Source organism: Dermacentor silvarum, chromosome 8 (assembly GCF_013339745.2).
Source record: "Dermacentor silvarum isolate Dsil-2018 chromosome 8, BIME_Dsil_1.4, whole genome shotgun sequence".
Classification (NCBI taxonomy): Eukaryota; Metazoa; Arthropoda; class Arachnida; order Ixodida; family Ixodidae; genus Dermacentor; species Dermacentor silvarum.
Window position 1 is genome coordinate 103,265,239 of NC_051161.1, and position 23,356 is coordinate 103,288,594.

Consider the following 23,356-nt stretch of genomic DNA (forward strand, 5'->3'; position numbering starts at 1 on the left):
TCCACCAGGTACAACAGCTATGCGCCACTTCGCTCGCGCTTGTCCCGGTTTGAAATTTTCTGAAGTGCACGCTGGATTCACTTTTGCGTACTGTTTTTAAGGGTGCAGGTTCTCCTTTCGTTAGTTGTACTCAGTGTCACTGTCGACGGCAGGAAACGCATTGCTGAAATCACAATCAAATATATTCGTACTTTGTACGCTGTCACAGGCGACGCTATACTTTTTTGTCAATGTATTGTCGCAATAAGACTATTCATCGTGCAGGCACCTGCCTGTAATTGTATAAGTACATGGAAACGCGCATTGTTGATGAGGAACCACGGAATATGATTTTAAGTTCACCAACATTCGCCTGTTTCAATTTTTATCCTGTCGCTTTTTGTCTTTATTTTTATTTTAACGACCTAATTACTTTTGTAAAATCGCTTTCATTACTCCTCGCAATTTTTAGTAGAGCCTTTTAAAAGTAACAAGGATATAATTTCTGCCGGTATTGCCGTGCTATACAAGTGATGAGACTCGAGTAGGTACATTGCTGGTGTACAAGTCAGGATAAAATGACAAGAAACGACTTGTGCAGTAACTGTGGCCTTTTCTCATGCCAGTAGTTTGGCAGGAACGGGTAGAAAGATTTGCGCATACAGTAGGAATATTCAATAAAATGCTTTCAGTAAAGTTGTAGCTTGTTCGCAATGTTTGCCTGTTGCTTCGCTGTAAAAAAAGCTAAAAAAAAAACTCCGAAGTATAGAAAAAGGGTGGCCTTGGGAGTCTATCCCACTTTTCTCATATAATGTAATAAATGCGTCATAGTTACATCGTGGACACTACAATATTGTCAACACGAGTACAGCAGCGCTTGCGCGGTAGTAATGGCAGATTTTGCATAGGTATGCGGACAGAAAAGCATGAGAAAACGACGCACGTGGACACACGCCTATGAGTGGCTTTACATTTCATCACAACCCGTGCATAACCAACCTATTTTTGCTGTTGTATTTCGCGAATTGCCCAATGCTTCGTGAGATAAGACAATGTAGCAAACCTTGCCGACTATTTAGACTTTCATGGGGGCGAGGACATTTTGTAACCTTAACAGTGGGCCTATACTTTCTTATACAGATTTGTTCTGCTTTCCCGGCGCTACCTGCCGTAGAGCCCTCCCCTCCACCCCCCTCCCCCCAATGAAAGCATGAAACCATGCTCGTTGTTCGCCTCCTTATGCGCGTTTCCATAACAACGACAAACTCGCCCTTTCGTCAGCATGGAAAACTAGGGTGTAAAAATAACAGTCTGGAGACGCTTCGAGGAATCTTATTTCCAGAAAAACTGCGAGGATAGAATGGAGCCTGCATGAGTGCACAAAAACTGCTACGAAGAGCAATGATTCTGCTGCAACTACCGGAAAAGAAGTGCTCGAGCTATTCTAAAAAAAGTATGTCTGGCCACTTTCCTCCAAGAACCACGATATTTTATTCTTCTGTTGACATGTTTTTATTTTCCGTCAATGATATATTTCGAAATTACCCGTGAGATGAGTCTCATGTAGTCGCTCTGCCAGCTGCTCTTGGCTATTCCAAGCATCCATAGTGTATCAAAATGTCGTCGTCGCGCATTCAACTTACTGACATTCAAGAATATCAGTTCTTTTTTTGACTTAGTTTTTGCCTTACTAAGTATATTTCCTTCACCACGTAGTCCTTTTGTTGGCTGTTGTGAAATTATTACTATTGCGCTTAAAACGAAAGGCTCGCTTTTTGCCTGCTATTTTGAGTACGTAGCTTCAAGACTGCACACGAATGTAGAAAACACGAAATCAGGCAGCTAGATACCACTGCGAAGTCGGAAATTGAGTGAAGTGATTCTCTCATTCACTATTCCGATCACATTTACAGTGAAAAATGTAACTTTTACATATATATGACTAGAATTCGGAAGCCGGTCTATGACTATGGCCAACCAAAGTCGTTTGAAAATTTCATAAACAAATTTTTGTGCCTTAAAGCCGAGCACAGGCATTACAGAGGCAGGTTAGATATATTGTACCTGAAATTGTGTTGAACAATGTTGTGCAGTCTGATTGGTAACGGGAAAACTGTTCACTTCAGATTAGAGCAGCTTAGCAAAAAAATGTCAGTGGCCATGACTCGGCCATAAAAAAAACTGCAGTTTTGCACGAAAGTGAAGCATTGAAGACAATAACAGCGTTAAGCGTTGCGCTGAAGGCTTCTCAGAACACTGGCGTGATTGGGAATGTAGCAGCGGCATTTTAGTTGTCGCATCTCTATTTTGCCCGAGCGAAGACCGAATTAGCACCATCGGCGTTGGTAAGCGTTCAAAGAAAGGTATAAATAAATTAAGCTTAACATTTACTGTCGATGCCGCCCAGGCCCGCTCAGGCACCCTGCTGGTGTATACATGAAGCAGCTAAACAGCAGCGATAGCCTGTCTGTGCACAATCCGGAATCCACGAGGCTGCCTTCGTTTCGGCAGGAGCCTACTGAGAGTGTAGCGTGAAGGTTGGTCCGGTTGGTTTCATCGATTTTGAAGCAAAACGCAATGCGCGTCCCCAATTCCCAATGCATTGGTCGCGCATGGGTCAATATTAGCAGGACAGCATGACAACGGCGACGGCGACGGTGCAAATGCGCCTTGAGCATTCCTGTATTTTTTATGGCCAAGTAAAAATACCTTAAAGAAAAAACACTTAGCACATGTTGCAACAACAGCAAGGTAAAACTCAAATGAACCGTAACTTCAAAAAGATCAGGAGCAGGGTGACGACAAAATCTCGGTGTTTGGTTGTTTATTAGGAAACAATATACCGCTGGACATACGTTGCAAGACTGTAAGAGTTACTAGTGCCATGGCCGCAGGATAAAAAAAAAGTGTGCCTTTTTTTATCCAGCGGCCGTGCTAGTGCAGAATGGGACACACGTTCCTCGGTGATGGTAGCGTATAAAACATTGTTAAAATCAGAAGAGATTACTAATTACCTTTTCTGCAACGCAATGTTCGGCGCGTTTTATGGGCATCGCGGGTGCATACACGCATGCATACTGCAGGGTAATAAAGATATCAGCATGGGACTCGGGCAAGTAATATAAAATATGACAAAAAAGGAGCACGCGAGCTTTCTACACGTGATGAGAGGCAGCAGGTTGTTTCCTTTAGGAAAGGCACATGTTGATGACGAGAGCATAATATATAAATGAATCTCACTTGTTTCATGGGATCACGGGATCAAAGTAAATCGCCAGAACTCTACGTCAGTAAACACCATGAGAATGCTAACCATTTCTGAATTCTCAAATGTGACACTACTGTATGGCAGTAGCTGAATTTTTTTGACTAGATAGGGTTGGAAAATTGAGGAATTGGAGACATCACCTAAACTGACGCACACAGGTTAATAAATTAGCAGGTGGACGAAGGGGGTTATGAAACATGATCACTTGTTCAGAAAATACGAAGGAGCAAGAGACCGCGCCACGCCTGTGTATATGTCGACAAGGGGGGTAATATAACGTAATGGAAGAAAGCACTTTTTTGCAGCGTTCATATTACCCCGAGGTCCCCGCTTTGGTCTCTTCGAATGTCAAAAAATCTATACCCTTTTTGAGCAAGATAACAGTGTGTTTTGCGCCAAACTAAGGAAAGTTACAGACTGGGAGCTGTACAGAAAAGCAGTGACGTTGTAACAGATGATCGGCAACCACACTCAGAAGGTCCCCCCCCCCTCCTCCCCCATGGGAATGTCATTGGATGCTTAGTAGAGCGACAACGACCACCAACTTTCAAAAGCAAATATCGGGTCGTGCAAATATTTACGCAGTAATACCGTAAAAGAGCAATTGTTTCTATTGTGGAAACAGCACGAACTCAAGTTCAAACAAGTGCAACACAATGTGTGTAATTTTATAGAGTTTCTTTTTTCACTCGAGATCATTTGACGAATGGCATATGTACGAAAGAAAAACAGCGATAGGGCATCAGATAAATCCACGCATCCACGTAGAAAAGCGTTAAACGTGGTAAACTAAATAAGTGTAGCACGCCATGATATTCGCTGCTTGCGCTAAGCAACAGATTATTCTCAGGGAGCTTTGTAAACAGTTAATGTGCACCAATGGCCATTGTACTGCAGCAATCAGGAATATTTCAATCCAACAGCAGAGCCTAGTTCTAATAATGCATGAAGAGTTTAAGATTTCTACAAATTTCGTACCTCGGATGATGACGTGTGCAATAAAGCCTCCTCATAGCGCGCTTTTTTGAAACGTGAGAGAGGCAGAGATCAACATTTGTTACAAACGGCTCACTCTCGAAGCCGTCAAAGCTGGAAAAATCTTTTCAGGGCGAATCATAGGCCCATCGAAGTGCCTATGAGTTTTAATTAGTAAGTTCTGCTATGTGGATTGCAAATGCTGGTGATCTATATTATCAAGAATAAAACAATCAGATTAGATCGTGGTCTTTGCAAGGACACTGCACTTCCCAATTATGGGAAAGGCGAGAACTACATAAAAAATGCCTCTATCTATGTTTTTATATTTGACGTACCATAAATTTTAGCTTAATCTATTTTGCTAGCTGAGCGTGTCGAGATCGCTGTGCAATGTTTCTGCACTTTGGGCATTGTGACGGTGGTTCCTACCGTAGGCATGCGTAAAACTGAGCTAACGTCAATAGTATCAGAAGCAAGGGCTTGTTCACTAGACTAAGATAACCGCACCGGAAGACCAAACCACGCTTTGACGCTAACATGTCCGGATGGATGCGAATTGTAAAGGAGTACACTGAAGCTATGCGCCAGAACAGCAAAGCAAAAGTAGTACAAGAAATCTCACCTAATTATTGGCTAAACCAATAGTGTATCGAAATTGTCTATTTAAACTACAAGTCTAGCATGACTGAAGTATGCAAGGAGTTCGTGCCGCATAAAATTATGTTCTAACATCATCCTTGTCCTGCTACTCTATGAGAGCGCAGAAAAAATAAATAGGCGACAAAAACGGTGTCACAGGGAATAAAAACTTCTGCGAACGCCTCTCGCGTGTTCTAACTCGTCTTCGTGAAATTTTTTCTCTTCATTCACAGCCTCTAAATACGTGCCAACTCGTCCAATAACTCTGAATAATCACCAGCCCTTCCCCTATGAAGAAAATGGGGGTAAGCGAAGCTTTTCCTGTGTGTATCTTACCTTTGTCAGGGTAACTTAAAGCTCGCGGCATGTCGCGGTAATGAAACAAACGTTTTAAACATAAAGGAAGGGATGGTGATTTTCTCTTTCTCTCTTTACACTCTCTCGTTCTCTTTCTCTTTCTTTCTTTCTCTCTTTTTGCTCCATCACTTTCTCTTTCTTTCTCTTTCTTTCTTGCTTCCTGTCTCTCTTTCTTACCTTCTCTCTCTTTCTCTCCTTCTCCCTTTATTTCGCTCCTTCTCTTTCTTACTTTCTCTCTCTCTTTCTCCCTTTCTTTCTCTGTATCTCTCTCCTTCTTTATTTCTCTCTCTCTTTTTTTTCTTTTTTTGGCTCTGGTATGTGCCATTGAACTTGGCCTCTTTCTGCACAATCACCAAGATGGTCCCACCTTTCAGCGTGACACCTGAAAGGTGGGAACACAACTTTAACTAGAGCCAGATGATTACGTTAAGTTTCAAAGCCGCGAAACTTTAACAAATGCATTGAGCGGGATTTTAGAAATATAGCTGGCCCGCGGTGCGTTATTGTGAAACGGACTAACACGTATTGTGTGTATTGAGCAGAACGTGTCCTACCATGTGTGTTTTACCAGAGGTTATATTCACGAAAGTCAACTGTTATACAACCACTCCGCCAACATTATGCGAATTTTCCCCAACTTGAAATTAACAGCGTGCAAGAAGGAGGACGGATAGAACAAGTGACGCACCACAAGGGCTGGGTGTGCGTCACTTTGTTTTATTTCAGGATGAAGCAATACGAACTCGCCTAAGTCGCAGTTTTATTGTTGTGTAAGTAGGCCAATCCAAATTCAAAGTGCCCAATCTTGAATGACTCCGTGAGAACGAACCATCCGTAGTAGCTCCCCTTGGCGCAGAGTTAGGGAGTACTAAAGACCGCAGCTTAGTAACCTCTGGTATCAACGTATCCATATCGTACAATGCAATGTCCGCCATTGGAAATCTCGAATCGCGGCCTATTTACACCCGACCACCCTTTCACGAGTTTAGCTCCCTACTTTCCCTTCCCCCCTTCTCGCTTTCTCTCTCTCTCTGTTTAGCCACGTCCGATGATCGTGCCCATTGCTCCAAGGAAGAGCGGCGCTAAGGATGCTTTGCTTAACAAACCTTCGAAACCGGTTTGAAACAATTATAAGTGCTAACGCTTTGCTGTTTTGCAAGTTAAGCTTCCCAACTGATCGTATTATTCCACCTTGTTGTGGTAAAATGCTCATTCGTGCTCCTACAGCCCTATAGCAATTTTATTAAGCTGAAAATACTCTCTCGGTTTGTTGCGTGAAAAAGAAAATATTACAGGGCACTGCATTTACTTAATCCAGGACGTGTAACGCTTTTTCAAAGCAGAGACTGAGCAATGAAACTGCCTTCCGAAGAAGCATGTGGGCGCGTTTAAAAGCAGTTAAAGCGTGAGTTGCCTTAATAATGCTCTCTGATTCGACGCAGAAAATGTCCTAGAGTTGGTAACAACAGCAACAAGAACAAAGGGAAAAAAAACATACAAAAACAGAGCCGCGCAACGACTTAAGTGGTACGCATTGATTACAAATTGGCGCACGAGATAAATGCGCTTTCAATAGAAATCTGAAATTTGTTAATATAATGTGTTCCCACAGTATACTGGTGCTAATCATTCAGCTAGGTTTCCTTCGCAGAGCCAAAAGTAAACACTAAACCAGTTTAACCGGAAAACGTATTCTTTCAAAACTGTAATTTCGATAATATCCGTGCAATAGGCGGGTGTTACACAATATTATATAGCTTGAACTTCTTTTTTTTTCATTTCGCACCGTAACAAGAGCGCCGGTACATAACTGGGACAACCAGAACTTCGAAGTGTTTATTCGAATTTAGGCTTTGATCGCTACCGCTCCGCCATCTCCTTCCCCCAATGCGCTCAGAACACTGGGCGAGCTAGACTACAGTGCGTATCAAGCCCCCATCCTTCTTGGTTCACTCTCACACGCTTTTCCTATCGTGTACAGCATATGTCACTGCGGGGCGCGATAAGAACTTATCGCACTTGGAGTTTATCTGGAACCTCATGGTTACAACAGCAATTCGCCTGACGTGTCGATATAATTGTTGTCTCGATAAAACATGGACGCGAGCGCGCTAAATGACGAGGTACTTACACCGCGAGCAAAATGCAAACCTTCTGCATTCGAACTCGATTCACTAAATCACATTACACATCCAAACTTAAAACCCAGGTCCAACCAGAAGTGCTTTGAGATGTGTGTGACATGCTCCACGTATTGTTTTCATCAGTGATTATGCTTTTGCTAAGCTATCTTGGCGTGCAAAATTAGGCACACAATGCTTGAGCGAAGTATGACGAATATAAATTGAGAAATCCTTATTTTTATACTGTTATAACGACTATTCCGACGTGCGGTGCATAATTTTTCTGTGGCTATTATTTTTTCTTGCTCCATGAAGCATACTTATCATGAAGTGCCAAAGAACGGAAATTGAAAATAACAAGCTTTATAGTTTACGCTCAAGCACAATAAATGGGCACAAGAAGCTACGTCAACGTTTAAAGGACATGCTTGTTTATAAGCTAAAAAGTATTCAGTAAGGAAGAGTGTATTTACATACGCGACGCACAAGAAAAATTAATGCATATCAACGAACCCACACTTCACTCTTGACTAATAACAATTTCCCTAGTGGTATTCTCCGCTCAATTGCGATCTTATTCATGTTGTAACAAAAGATAACGTAGAGGCTCAAAATCTGGGAATACTTTTGTTTCCTTCGAGTAGGCAAAGATCTCATGAGAGCCATCGCTATCAACTTAGGTCTTCGAAATTTATTTTTGAAGCTTACTTCCTAATCGCGATGTATTGTAGCGCGTACACTTTGGACGCAAGGAAATGTTTTGTAATTGAGCTATTGAGACTCTTCTTAATTGTGTGATTAAGCAATAATCACGAATGTGTCGACCGGCTCAATCGCTATCACACAGCAGCATGCATATTGCTAGATTAGCTTCGTGTAGCTTACGGTGGGTGCGTCAGATGCTCATTTACATTGTTGAAAATATAACCTACACATCGTATATATTGACACCCGCTCGGAGAATGTGCACAATATTTTTCGGTAATCGTAGATCTCTTTATCACACTTTTCGTGATGCCAGCATATTATTCACGCTACTGTGTCGAACACCATGGAAAATGGGTTTCACAAAGAAATCGGCTGGGAAAGTTACATTGGTTACGCTTTTCTTTTGTTCTTTTTGTTTTTTCACTAAAAGTATTTCCCCCTCCAGATTGCTGCTGAGAATCTGTCGCTGGAAGGTGGGAACAACTTTGTCTCAAGGCTTCCAATTTGTACCGGCAGCTATCTTACAAAATGACATCAGACTAGCAATACTGACTGCACTGTCCTGATTGTATAATACGTCTTCACAGCTCAACAGCACAGGTTTCTAGCTTTCAGAATAGACGCAACGGCATATCATTTCTTCCGCTTTGTTTGACTACCGACCGATTTGCCCTTGGTGATTTTCGGTTTAGTGTTTCTTGGTCCATTTATTTATTTATTTATTTATTTATTTATTTCACATACTCTGAAGCGCCAAGGCATAACATAGGGGAAAGGAGTACATGCGTAAACCCATAACGACTTCTACAATTTCATACAATGCAAGCGACATGTGCAGTGGACGTAATCATTAGGAAATCAAATGACAAGAATACTATGCAATTCAAGTTATATAATCCTAGCGACATCTGAACTGAACAAAAGGAAAGGTTCGATCGAAAGAAAGGCTGGTATACGTTCGTTTTCACAATTATTAACAGAAATAACACTTGTTTCCTTCACATTTGTGCTTTTCCGAAAATGCTATAGCATAAAAGGGTAGAGTGTCAGTATAGTAATAATATTTGGCGTGACAGAGGGCTGCGAAGCTCTCGGCTTCAACATTGTGATATGCTTCCTAGTCATTTCCTGTTCTTCGTAACTTTGGTGAACGAAATAAACGTTTTTTTAAACGCTTACCGGGTGTTTAGAGGTAAGTGCGTTTAAATTATTTTTTGTATCAGCTTCTAGTCAATATGAAAAAAAAAACGTTTAAAAATTATTTCGGTTGGATTTTGCGACATTATTTTCGCACTTCAGTTCCAACCAAGTGACAATTTCCAAATATCTCTGTGTGAAGTCAAAGCGCCTGTGTGACTATTTGTGTTTTTTTTTTGTCAGCCAAGTGAAAAATAAAGGCCCCAAATCCTTGCACTTTTTGCTTATGCTCACTTGTCTTTCAACATCTTGCTCCCATCTGGTAACGAGTGAATGAGTGAATTCTGGAATTTTACATCCTAAAACTATGACCAGAATATGAGGCACGCTGTAGTGGGGGACTCCAGAATAATTTTCACCACCAGGTGATCTTTAACTTCTCCTCAATGCGCGGGACACGGGCGTTATTGGATTTCGCCCACATAGAAATGCGACCGCCTTCATCGGTATTTGATCCAGCGACCTCGTGCTTAACAGAGACACCATAGCGACTAAGCCACTGCGACGGATAAGGTTGCGATTGACACAAGGTTATATCTTGAAAACGCTGGTTTCCCACCTTAGACAATGAGCGGTAATGTACCTGCATTTGATGAACGGAAATTACATGTAGAACGTTACTGCGAGCCTGCTAAAAGATGAGTGACCTTAAAAAGGTTATTATTTATAAAACTTCCCTTCCTGGATGACTGCAGCAGGCGAAACACAGACGGAAGAACTCTTCAAATCTGTTGACTTTCTAGAACGTACACTGGTCTCAAAGATTACCTCCGCACATCTAAAGCCGGTTGTGTCATCCATGCTTTTCCGTGAACGGTACGCCCCGGCTCACACGGCAATCCTGCCAGTCGGTACCAACTGTGAGCGCGCTGATGAATACTTTACTTACTCGGCGTTCGCCTTGGAACGTAATTAACGCGTACAGGTGAACGCTCTGTCTCTCTGAACCATTTAGCAGCGGAAACGTGGGTGCGCGGAGTTTCGTTCAAAATGCAGGAAGGTCTTCACTAAGCAGTGGTCGTTTGCGGATGTACCGTACACGTTAGCCTCATTACGAATTAAACTCTTGAGAGGGCAGGCCAAATGTTTTTCCCCCGTGTGTGTTCCCATAGTTGCCTCACTTGATAGAGCTAGCCTACCCTCCATGACTCATGCAAATGTTGAACTTCAGGAAGAAAGTGGCAGGTGCAGTTTTCAAAACAACTACATGTAGTTCTACAACACAGTTTGAACTATACTAAAGAAGCCTCTTCATAGGTCTTTGTTTGACTTCACGGCTGCTTTTACTTAACGCTGACATTTATGAGTTGCCGCCACAGGCACTATAGAAGAATTTTACCTGAAAATAACGTGATGGTCTTGAGAGTAACTCTTGAAAGATGGCATTTTTTTGACCCACACTGTGCAGTGGCGACAAGAATATTGAAAATTAATTGAAGCGCACGCTGAGTTTAAATTACACAAGGCCGAATCACGTGCCCTTCTACAGCCCTCTCTTCTATTTTCAATTCTGACACGCAGCATTGCTCTGTAGAAAGATGCTGATTTCTTGGGCTGAAAAGTTTTCTCTTGCTATCACTACGACTCAGCTTTGTTTTTATTGCAAGAGAAATGAACGAAAAACATTTATTCACTCCATAATGGGTGACGGCTACTCACGATAATAAGTACTGTATATTAAAATAACAAGAACTAACACTAACGTCAGAAGTTTGAAAAAGCTGTAGCAGATGTTGCTAAGATAACTAATTAAATTTAGCGCACTATCGTAGACATACATGCACATACACAAATAGAAGGCAAGGACAAGTTGCACTCCACACTACACTGATTCCCGAGAAAAATTTAGAGTAACAAACGAGTGCACGACGCCGCGTTCTGGTTTGAGATGAGCACGATCACACATTCAGACACAGTATCCGCAAAACAACACAGGTACATCCATGTTTCTTCAATTTTCTAGCGTCTGCCTCACAGCCACGATCTTATTGTGAGCCACGACGTGAGGCGTTCCGGAATAACGTTGACCGCCTGGTGCTCTTTAACGTGCACCCATTGCATGGTACACAACGTTTTTGCTTTTCACGCCCATCGGAATGCGGTCGCCGTGAGTGGGATGGTACCTGTGACCTCGAGCTTCGGAAGCGCAATGACGTAGGCACTGGATAGCCGATTGCGTTGCGCTGTAGTGGCGGGTAAACCAACGCAGGTAGGTGATGACGTCTGCGGCGACAGTTCCGGTTGGCTGTTGCGGTTGCATGCACCTGTACGTGATCAACCAGCCAACTTACGTACTATCGACCAAAAACGATTACTGACCACGAGATCTCAGAAAACGCTAAATATCCGAGCAGAATTTCAAAGTAGCCAGTAAAACCCTGCATCACTATGTCGTTGGCATATACCAGTGGAGGCTGGAAATGGAAATACCAGGCTGCGTTTTCAGGCTGCTTTTTGTCACATCCCTTGGTTCGTAAACGTTTTTGGTCGATAGTACATGCAGCGCATGTAGTACAATACTTTCACGGTCCCGTATTACGTGGTTGCAAAGGCAAGTAACATTTGCAGCGCAATTAGCGCAGATGTACTTACTAATTGTCAGGACGCACCTAATTTCTTTAGAGTGAGATGTAATAACACACTAGAGTAAAACTTACAAACCGTAGTAGAAGTGATTTACCATCTTGCTATCACATTCTCAGTTCAGGTAACCTATTAAAACGTCAATGGGGGCGCATACAAGAAAAAAAAAGGGCCATAGCTCGCCTAAACCTATTCCGTGAAAAGAATTGAAAAAAAAAAACACGTTATCTTAAAATATTCGTTAAACATCTGCGAAAGAGGGAGGAGTACGAGTGCTGCTATCTACAAGTGGATTAAGCCTTGCAAAAGATTTCAGCTTGCTCCGACCGATCGGCCCTTATCAGCGACAACCAAAACATTCTCGCGTTTTACGTGCCCTAACCAGAATAAAACTCTGAGGCAGGTTGTAGCGGGGGACTACTGATTAATTTCGACCACCTGGGGTTCTTTAAGGTGCACCCAGTGCACGGGTGTTTTTGCACTTCACTCCTACCGATATGCGGCCGCCGCGGCCGGTATTTGATCCCATGGTATCGGGTTTCGCAGCGCAACACCTAAGCCATCACGGTGGATCGTCATCAACAAAGACAGAGGTAGAAGCCCGTCACAACACATATCGGAAACACTTACTGCGAGAACTATGTTCATCTAGGGCTTATGCAGCTTCCGTGCAACTGCGTCCGATGTCGGAGTGCCAATGAAATTATATTATAGTTGTGTAACATGTGTATACGTATTTTTAGTCTGCGCTTAAACGGTTGTTCGGGGGCATATTAGGATGACCGTAGCATTAAAAACCAAACTGATGCTATTCAGCTAAGGCTATGCCACGCTACCTTGGATAACGAAAACATAAGAATGGTGTATTGGACTGTATGACCCTAACGCTGGCGCAAGTAATATTTAGTCATTTATAGATAATGACTGCTGGGACATCACAACACTTTATATGTATAAAAGACCACATATTGTGTGAGGAAAAGTCACATGCAAACAAAGAAATAACTTGAAAGCAACGCTAATTTACTACCAAGGAGTCTACTATATATAAATGAACATATGGTATCGGTAGGCGAAATTTTGTTGGCTTGGAATGCCAATCAATGCTGCATTTAGCACCATCTCTTGCTTGAAAACATCATCATCATAATCGGTGGCAGCAGCAGAAGCCTATTTTTTATGTCCACTGCAGGATGAGGCCACTCCTAGCGATCTCAAATTACCCCTGTCTTGGACCTAGCCGATCCAACTTGTGCCTGCAAATTTCCTAGATTCATCACACCAGCTAGTTTACTGCCGTCCTTGACTGCACTTCTTTTCCCTTTGTACCCATTCTGTAACTCTAATGGTCCACTGGTTATCTACCCTACGCATTATATGGTCTTCCGAGATCCATTTGTATCTCGTAGTGTGAACTCGAATATCGGGTATCCCTGCATGCTCTCATCCATAACGCTCTCTTCCGGCCTCTTAACTTTACGACTGCCATCTTTCGTTCCGTAGCTGTTTGCACCGTCCTTAACTTGTTCTCGAGCTTCTTTTTTAACCTCCCAATTTGTGCCCCACATGTTAGCACCGGTAGAATGCATTGATTGTACATTTTTCTTTTCAGTGACCGTGGTGATCACCCATTCAGGATTTGCTAATGCCTGCCGTATGCACTCCAAGCCATTTTTATACTTCTGTAAGTTTCCTTCTCATGGTCAGGGTCCCCTGTGAGTAATTGACCTAGATAAACCTGCTCCGGTTCAAACTTTAGAGTCTCACTAGCGATCGCGAACTCTTGTTTCTTTGTCACGCTATTGAACGTTGCCTTTCTCTTCTGCATATTAATCTTCAACCCTATTCTTTCAGTTTCACGGGTAATGTCCTCAATCATTTGTTGCAATTTATCCCAATTACCGATCTTGCCTTGTCCTATGCCAAGCTTTCTTTTCACTTATTTCATGCTGCGGCCATTGTTACTGCTTCCTCAACCTTTCCCACGTAATAATTTTGAATATGCCTTGCTTTCACCTTGTTGATCAGTTTTGAAAGTTATGCTAATTCTATCTGATCTCTTGAGTTTTACACTTTGTTATTAGTTGACTAGGTGCTTTGTTACTTCGGAAAATCCTCCAAAAATCCTGCAAAAAATATCAGTTTCACTCAGAATGCAAAACGCTGGCAGAGATTCTCTGTTGTACTATTGAAACACACCACTTATGTTCACTATGGTTATCTAAAATTCACTGGAACTTAGCAAATCAAGAGGATTAGCCAATCGTTGGGCAAATATTACAAATTTATAAGTATGAAGCGTTGCGCATTGTTTTCATTTTGTTTTTCTTCTTGCGATCATTTTTTGCTATAAGAGTATTTCATATTCGGAGAAAGTTTTACAGCGGAGCTGTTAAGCTTTTCCCAAGTACGTTTCGTGCGGACAGAAAATGTGGGCCGATCCTGGTGGTGTTGCAGAAAGGGTCCAAGTGCAATGGCACATACCCTTGTGAACAAGCGAATGTGTTTCAGCTAGAGGATGGTCCGTCGAGTGTACGCCGCAAAACCTCTGCCTGAGGATGACGTCACCATGCGTCGCCTATCAACGCTTAAACCTCCGCTGCGCCAATCGCGCCGAGCCTAGCCACGGATGCGCACACGTCATCGCGCGTGCGCATCGCTTCGCCTTGGATTTGCCTAGACATGACGTCACTGCCGTCACGTCATTTGCAGACATGACGTCAAACATATGGGGCAGAAACTTGGAGGTTAACAAAGAAGCTCGAGAACAAGTTAAGGACCGCACAAAGAGCGATGGAACGAAAAATCTTAGGACTAACGTTAAGTGACAGGAAGAGAGCGGTGTGGATCAGAGAACAAACGGGGATAGCCGATATTCTAGTTGACATTAAGCGGAAGAAATGGAGCGGGGCAGGCCATGTAATGCGTAGGGTAGATAACCAGTGGACCATTAGAGTTACAGAATGGGTACCAAGAGAAGGGAAGCGCAGTCGATGTCGGCAGAAAACCAGATGGGATGATGAAGTTAGGAAATTTGCAGGCGCAAGTTGGAATACGTTAGCGCAAGACAGGGGTAATTGGAGATCGCAGGGAGAGGCCTTCGTCCTGCAGTGGACATAAAATATAGGCTGATCATGATGATGATGACGTCACTGCGCCGTGCGCAGTGGTTGCCGCGGCTGTGCAGAGGCGGAGCTAAGCCGTGACGTCCCTGCTCCGACCCACGGAATATATAGCTCGGCTTCGCCGCAGCGGCGATACAAAAGCCCCGCCGTCTCCACGCCGAGCACATCGCCGCGAAGATCGTCATTGGCCAAAAAAGAGCGTCACTCTCGAAGAAGAGGAAGCGCAGCGCGAGAGCCGCCGCTCCGCTACTCGAGAGCGAGTGAGACAACTTCGGTACCATTCCAAGTATCGCGCTGCCAAAACGGCCGCGGAAACATCGGCGACTAGCAGAACATCGGGAGTTACGAGCCCGCGAAACCGAACAAAAACGTTTGAGCGTACAGAGTTAAGTGTCAAGATACTTTAATGACCGAGTGTTCGTTGCGCCTTGGGCTGTCGATGATTCCATGGTGATCTTGTACAAAACGTGGCCGAGTCTCAAAGCATAACCTCGCATAAACTTGGCGGAACCGAGATAAAGCTAGGGAAGGGCCACCAGCTTCGCTGTTTGCTCAGACTTCGCACCACTAGTGTGAAGCTGCCCGAATTCTGTTTGTCTTTTTTTTACGTTCTTTGCTCGTACAAGCTGTTCTGCCTTTGCAAGGCATTTACACGAAGACCGATGTCTTTCTATCCGGTGTGTATTGAGGGCCAGTCAATTGAGTACAAGAAAACTCACAGGTTCTTAGGCGTTATTGTGGATCACGGCCTCACCTGGAGTCCCCATGAAGAAAAAAACTCATTTGTATTGAGAATATGTTTAAATTCGTAGCTTGAAAATCTTGGGACCATCCGCGCGCTCCATGTTACAGCTATACACCGGCACTCTTTCTCAGATTTCTTCAATACGGTCTTCCAGTCTTATGCAACAAATGCAAGACTAATCTCCTTGTACTTCAGAGCGTACAAGCCCAAGGACTTCGGACATGTCTTGGCCTACCGAGATGTTCATCGACACCTGCAACGATTGTTATTGCACAGGAGCACCCGATCACCACTCATATCGTCGGTGAGACCCTGAGAGCGCACATTCAACAGATCTCACGGCTACCATTCCATCATTTAGCCGATTTGTCAGTGCGAAGACCACATGCTACATTCTGTAGTATTGTGACAAGACACCATTCCTCAATACCATCTGGCTTCAAGCCTGCAAAATGCCCAACATCGGCAGTGTGATGCATCCGGCTAATTCACCTGTGCCTCTCAGTTCCTGGGATTACAAAAAGGTAGACTTGTCACCAGTAGCCCTGAAGCAGTTGTTTCTGCTTCTCCTACACGAGTTTTATTTTGGCCGAATGCATATTTACACGGACGGTTCCACCAATTCCAACAGCTCTACCGGAGCAGTGGTTGTTCCATTGGACGATGCATCTTTGCAATTTAAATACTCTCACAACACCACGTTGGCAGCAGCAGAGCTTGCGGTTCTTCAAGGTGCACTCAATTACGTGCTCCAGCATCCACCAAATAGTTGGGACATTTTCCGCGATTCGAAAGCGGCCCTACAAACTCTTCAGTATGCCCTACGTCATGGGTTACACGAGCAGCTAGTGTAAGAAATAAGACAAGCTCACCACCACGCGCTCGAGAAAGGACACGACATTGTATTTCAGTGGTTGCCGGGCCACTGCGGAATTGTCGGCGACGACAGCGCAGATGAAGCTGCTCACGCGGCTCATCAAAAACATCGGCGGGTGCCTATACTGCTCTCAAGAAGGGATGTTGCGCGGCAACTTTAATCACTAGCTCGTCACATCACACTTCTACGATAGAATTCACCGGGCTTCAGCAACTCATGCTTGCATTCTGTCGACCCTAGAGAGAGAGAGAAAAAGGTAAAGGAAAGACAGGGAGGTTAACCAGAGGTTATCTCCGGTTGGCTACCCTGTACCGGGGGAGGGGTAAAGGGATGCGAAAGGAGAGAGAGAGAAAAATAAGTGAAAATAAAGAATAAACAAAAAGGAACGAAACAAGAAAATCACACACGCACACAAAACAGAACTGTTTCTGTGGGCACTGTCATGAAGTCCGCGAAGGCGTTCTCGTGTTGCATTGTCTGAACGTTCCGTCCTAAGTAACACAATGCAGAGTCACATTTTGTCATTGAGTCCGGTGTCTTTCAAGTAACGCAGCAGTGCCTTCAGGGCGGCTCGCGCTGTTGTTTGTGTAGGCCAGTTTCCAAGGATGTTCTTTTCTGTTATTGGGCGTTTGTCCAGTTGATCTATTGTCGCTGAGAGAGCTGCTCTCTGCGGGTTGAAACGAGGGCACTCACAAAGAAGGTGTGCGATTGTTTCGTTACACCCGCAGGATTCACAAAGTGGGCTATTGGCCATTCCGATACGAAAGGAGTACGCATTTGAAAATGCTACTCCAAGCCATAGACGGATTAGAAGTGTGCAGTCCCGTCGTGGAAGGTCGAATGGAATACGAAGCTGTAAATTAGGGACTGGTGGTGGAGGAATGGTGTCTGTCGACCCTAACTTGCAACTTCGCCTACCACCTGGACTCTCCCGTCGCGAAACAACTTTACTGTGTCGTTTGTGGTTGGGCGTAGCATTTAAAAATTGCTATTCATTCCTAATAGGAATGGTGAACAGTGCGGCGTGCAATTTTCGCGGGTGTGACAAGACTGTAGAGCACCTTCTGTATGGCCCATCCTTTGACGCTCAACGACGTACTCTACAACCTCAACTCAGCCTATTAGATAATAGAGTGCTCTCAGAGGAAAATATCCTGGGACCATGGCTTATGCATTCTTGCATGCGAAAGGCCACAAGAGCCCTTCCGCCTTTCTTGAAGGCGACTGGACTGCATGAGCGCTTGTAACAGTGGACCTTCCTCTGCGACTGCCTTTGTGAATGACTGACTCTTTATAACTTTTGTTTTCGCTCCTTCTTACCAATTCTTCCCCTTTCCTTCTCCACAAGTTTAGGGTAGCTAACCGGACACGTGCTTGGTTAACCTCCCTACCTTTCCCTTCTCGTTTCTCTCTTTCTCTTGCGAGCCTTAAAGCAGAACTCAGGTGTGCATGATTGTAGGGATGCCAGCGGGTTGGGAGCAAAAATGATTCGCTAGCCACTTAAATGGCAGGAGTACCAATATAAACATAACAGCGAAGTACACGGGTGATTGCCCAGCGATTTATTTGATGAAAACACTGTTGTCAGAAAAGTTTAGAAATGTTAGCCTAGGTAAAAAAATTCTGTCGAAATTTGAGGTTCTAAAACAAGGGACTGGCTTGAGCAAACACACACATACGAATTGCCAAAGTTAAGGCTCGTAAAGAAAATTTTTTGCAGCAAAACAATCCCTTAGGCTTCTGCTTTTGTCAATTTGTGTTAATTTCACTGTGCAGGCACCGTTACGCAAAAAAGTGTACCTGCTTCATTCAGTACGCGCCAATACATAACGCAGGTATTGAAGATCATGTAAGCAGAATAAGCAGGTTGTAACAAATGTACTGCACTCATATAAGTTTTGTTTTACAAGAATGAAGCATTCTTACAGCAAGTAAGGCGAAAACGCACACAGAACCAACCGTGTAGATTTTCCGTAGTTGGCAGTATGATATGAGTGGCCACAATAATAATATAATAGTCGCCACAAAAGAGAAGATATTAGGCAGTGATCACTGCGTAGACTTTTGATTTCTAACTGAAGAATCATGAACCAAGGCCACGTATTTGTCACATTGCTAACATTTATGATGACATTGGTGAACTGATCTTCCCACTACAATGCATACTGAATGTACCATTTTACTCTGAGATGAATTTTACGATTTCACCGATAATTTTGAAACATCACCATGAAAGCACGGTTCCCGCAATTTGTCTTAAGATGCCGGAAGAGAAAATCTCAGTTTGCAAAGCGCATGTCCCGCAGCTTCAATGTTTCCATTCGCGGCTTGAGTCCGGTAGTGTTGTTCGCGTGCGTGCGAGGAACCGTGGAACTCGATGCGCCGCATAATATATGTACTCGTCAGCGGGGAAAGTAGAGAAAAAATCACATCATCTCACCCTACGGGCAACCATGGTGGGATGCGAAAGCATGACGGGGGGGGGGGGGGGGGGTGCGCGCATCGAGTTTCCGTTTCGTTTCACTTGGCAACACAACCCAATGAAAGTTAGAGTGCGAGAATGTATTGAGAAGAGAGGAGACGTTTGGTACGGGGTTTTTGCGTCTTTATTTAGAGATCGTACATGATCCCTAGCGTCGGTGCGCGTGGCATCTTGAAGACGATGGCTTTGTGGTCGGTGAAGTGTAGCGTCAATGGGTCTTGCTGCAGAGGGTCGAGTTTGAAATTTGCGAAGGTGAGGTCTATGTACGTTCCCCTGATGGTGATGGTTGTGTTTACGTTCGGCTTCCGTGGCCCGAAGTTCGGGGTCCGCTTGCCGACGCTGACGTTTACGTTCGGTTTCCCGAGACTTCCTCTGCTCTTGGGCGGTGGCGCTGCCGCTGCAACTAGCACCCACGTTGACGTTGTTCATGGCATTTCGCACATCGTTGCACAGAGAGAGAATGACGGAAGCACAGCGAACGCGCGCTTTATACTGCGCCGCGATACTTGCGCCGCCTACCGGCGTACCCTTAGAGAGAGAGTGAGAGAGTGAGAGAGAGAGTTATATGCAATGATTTGCCCGCCGCACTTGTGGCGGATAGGGAGAGAGGGGAGGAGGAGAGCGCACACATGCGTAGGAGAGGAGAATGAGGGACAGTTGCGCATACGCAGTATAGGTGCGGACGCCGCAGAACGGACACTGCCCCGAGCATAAGATGCTCTCGCATCTAAAAGAAGAGGGGAAAGGCAGGGAGGTTAACGAGACGCACGTCTGCTTTGCTAACCTTCAATCGGGGAAAAGGATAAAGGGAAAGAGAAAAGGGATAAAAGAGAAAGAAGGGAAGAGAAAATGGGTCTTGCTCCACTCGCACTTGAGGGTGCACATTTAGTCTATAAACGATAGTAGAGACCTGTGGATTTGAGGTACTGCAAGAACACTTTCGTTGCACACGGTCATGGTCCAAGAACTTAATTTACCAAAAGGGCCTGGATTCCGGTCGAATAATAATAAACTGTTGGACACGGACCACAGCACACTGTGACTGGGGCGAATATAAAAGTCCCATTAATATATCCAGACTAAAGGCATCCATTGCCTTGATCTGAATAGGTGCATATTCGGAAGGCAACTTATGAAGCATCGCATAATGGATCTACCCATGGTGTCGTTTCGTTCAGCCATATCGCTCATTTTCGCACTTCCGGACGAGGAGGATTTGCATATTTGAGCAATTTCTTGTCGTGTTATTCTCCGCTTCTATTATCGGTCGTTCGTAGAGGATTTTGTAATACTTCCTTTCTTTTCTGCGGGTTTCGAAGAAATATTAGGTTAGGAAGAGATTGCATAAGTCCTCCCCACGTGCGATCTCATGAAAAATTCATGGACGTAGCAGAATTGTTCGGTGCGACATGATGAGAAGTAAAAAATTTTGGAGCACTTGCGTAAGAAAGCAAGCTCAAATTACAGACAAATGTAGCCGTATGAATATTTTCATATAAACAGCCCGCGCAGCCAAACTTACTTAGTTATTTAAGGACCGAAAACTTGCAGGGATGGCAACTAGCCTGCTCAGTTACGCATCAGCGGCAGTGTGTGTTTCAGGTGCAGTGTGTGATACCTCGTTTGCAGTAAACAAGATAACATACGATGGCCGTGTTTTTTAGAAACCTGTTACGCATTTGTCTCTAGCTCCTATCACCATCAGAAAATGTAAGTCTTTTGCATTTACTTGGCACACGCATCTGGCTCATGGCGATACGCTGCCTGCGGACATGCCCAGGAAACCTTACGGGCAACCAATTTAGACACTGTCTTGCTCTATATGTGCCGTGCATGCTATGTACAAAGCAGCTAAGTCTCCTGCGGCCAGGTTTGGAAAGTATGCTTGCTAGAACGCCGAGTCAGCCGTTTTTTTGAAACCTGGTCCATGTTGTGGCCACACCGTAACGCTCTCCTCGCCTAGGAGGATAACGCGGGCATGAGCTCGCCGCGATTACACCCCGGGAAAAGAAAACTAGGTCAGAAGTTAGCACCGCTTGCTCTGCAATTATGCGATAGCATACCTATACCGGGTGTTTCATCGAAGCTTTCCAGTAATATTTAAAAAAAGTTGTTTTGAAATGGGAGGGCAGTTCCTTCAGAGACACGCCGTCACTGGTGGCGACCACGGGCAGACGAGTCATGAGAGCTAATTAGTCGCTAATTACCAATCACCTATTAATAACATTTAAACTTTCCGTTTCAGCGCGCTCATCCTAATCACCAAATTGAAGCGAGCTCTTTGTACAAGCCATATCAACTTTTGGATGAGGAAAAATTCGATTAACCACCGAAATGTGGCAGGACGAATTTCGGCTATCAGAGCGCTTGAGACAGAAACGGGGAGGCTGCAACGAGCGCAAAGGCACGCCCCTCGTAGCAACGTTTTGCTTACGTCACCCAGCAGGGGTCTGTCAGCGCGCTGAAGCTCAGAGCTATTCGCTGTCGTATATATATATATATATATATATATATATATATATATATATATTTGGCAACACCTGTAGTGGTATTTGAATGAAGACCACACTGAAAAACATTAACTTACTGTGATGGTGAGACCATGGACTAGTCTCCGGGCAAAACGTAGAAATAAATTTGTTGTGTTGTTCCACTTATATATATATAAGTATATATATATATATATATATATATATATTATATACAGGGTCTTTCAGCGAACACTTGGAAAAAATCGTAAAGGTTGTCTGTGGCAGATAGCCCAATTCTAGTCCATGAGCTGGTATACTCGAAGAGGCGGACATTACTTGCACAAGAAATTGAAATGCATAATCGAATAATTAACGGAAATTCACTAATTATGTTTTTAACTAATTACCTGATGGCCTATATTGCAATTTACAAATTATATCCCTGGAGTTCACAAGGCGGATCCACTTGAAACAAATTCTCGGGATGACACCAGTTTCGAGATATCAATTCCCGAACTTTGCGGAGAAATGCATTGGCGTTTCAGTTAGTTTCTTAAGAAAACGTCTCTTTATGCATTGAAGCGCAACAGACCATTGAAGCGCATTGAAGCGCAACAGACCAGCTCAGTAACTAGAATCGGGCTATCTGCCACAGGCAACCTTAAATAAATTTTGAAAGTGTTCGCTGAAACACCCTGTATATGACGGAAGTATTTCTTCGGATCAGGCGCTTACTACTTAAAAGAAGTGAAGGCGCACGTAAAAAACAAAAACGTTTTAATTTCGACGTTTGATGACTCTTGGTGAAGGCCGGACCCCGGCCGAAACGTGCAGATTAAAATGTTTTTGTTGTGCTACGTGCGCCTGTGCTTCTTTTACCTTATATATATATATATATATATATATATATATATATATAAAGAGAGAGAGAGAAAGAGAGAAGCGCGTTGTATTTGCTATTGCAATATCTGCATAAACAGCGGAAGCTGCACGAGTAGCCTTTATATGATGTATATGGTGTTTTTAAAACGCTGGCACAACATTCGAGTTGCAGGTGGTTCAGCAAACAAGTGACTTCATAATCATTTATTATAATAATTCGGCAATTGCGAAAGTGACATTTCAACTTTTTTCTTGCACTGATGCACGGAGCGTGCATCATTTTTGGTCATGGAGCGTGACCAAAAATACATGTGAACAAGTTGCTCTTATTTCATCGATGGCCCATTAAGTGAAGAAACCAGCGTCTGTATAGCAGCAGAACAGCACCTAACTTCTCATTGGCTGCGACGCAAGGTCACGAGCGTGCCTCGGTGGAGACGAGCAGGCGAAACGGGAAACCTGCTGCTGCTTCTGCAATAGCGCGCCAGGCGTTGCGTGAGGGGAGCCTCTCTGTATTACGTGCCTCTCTCTCACCCTCAGTAGGCTTAGCTGCGGCGTGCTCCTTTCGGCCTTGGTGGCCGCTGCTGCTTCCTCGGTCTCTAGTCGCGCAAGACGTCGGTGGCATGCGGCGTTGGCACCACAGGCTACTGCTGCTGCTTGCTGGCTGGGGCAGTACGTACCGCTATGGAGTCTGAAGCATCTACATCGTCGGCGGCTGCAAACTGGGCAGTAGCGAAACGTCGCCATCCACGCCAGTACACCGCAGACGAAGTAAGGCAGGGGAAGAACGCAGCGAAACGAGCGAAGACGCAGAGGAACGTCGCGGCCATGCCCTCTCCCTCACGCAACACATGGCGCGCTATCGCTGGAGCAGGTGTTCCGTTTCACCCGCTCGTCTCCGTCGAGGCTTGCATGTGTGCGCCGAGCTCTTCATCAGGCGCC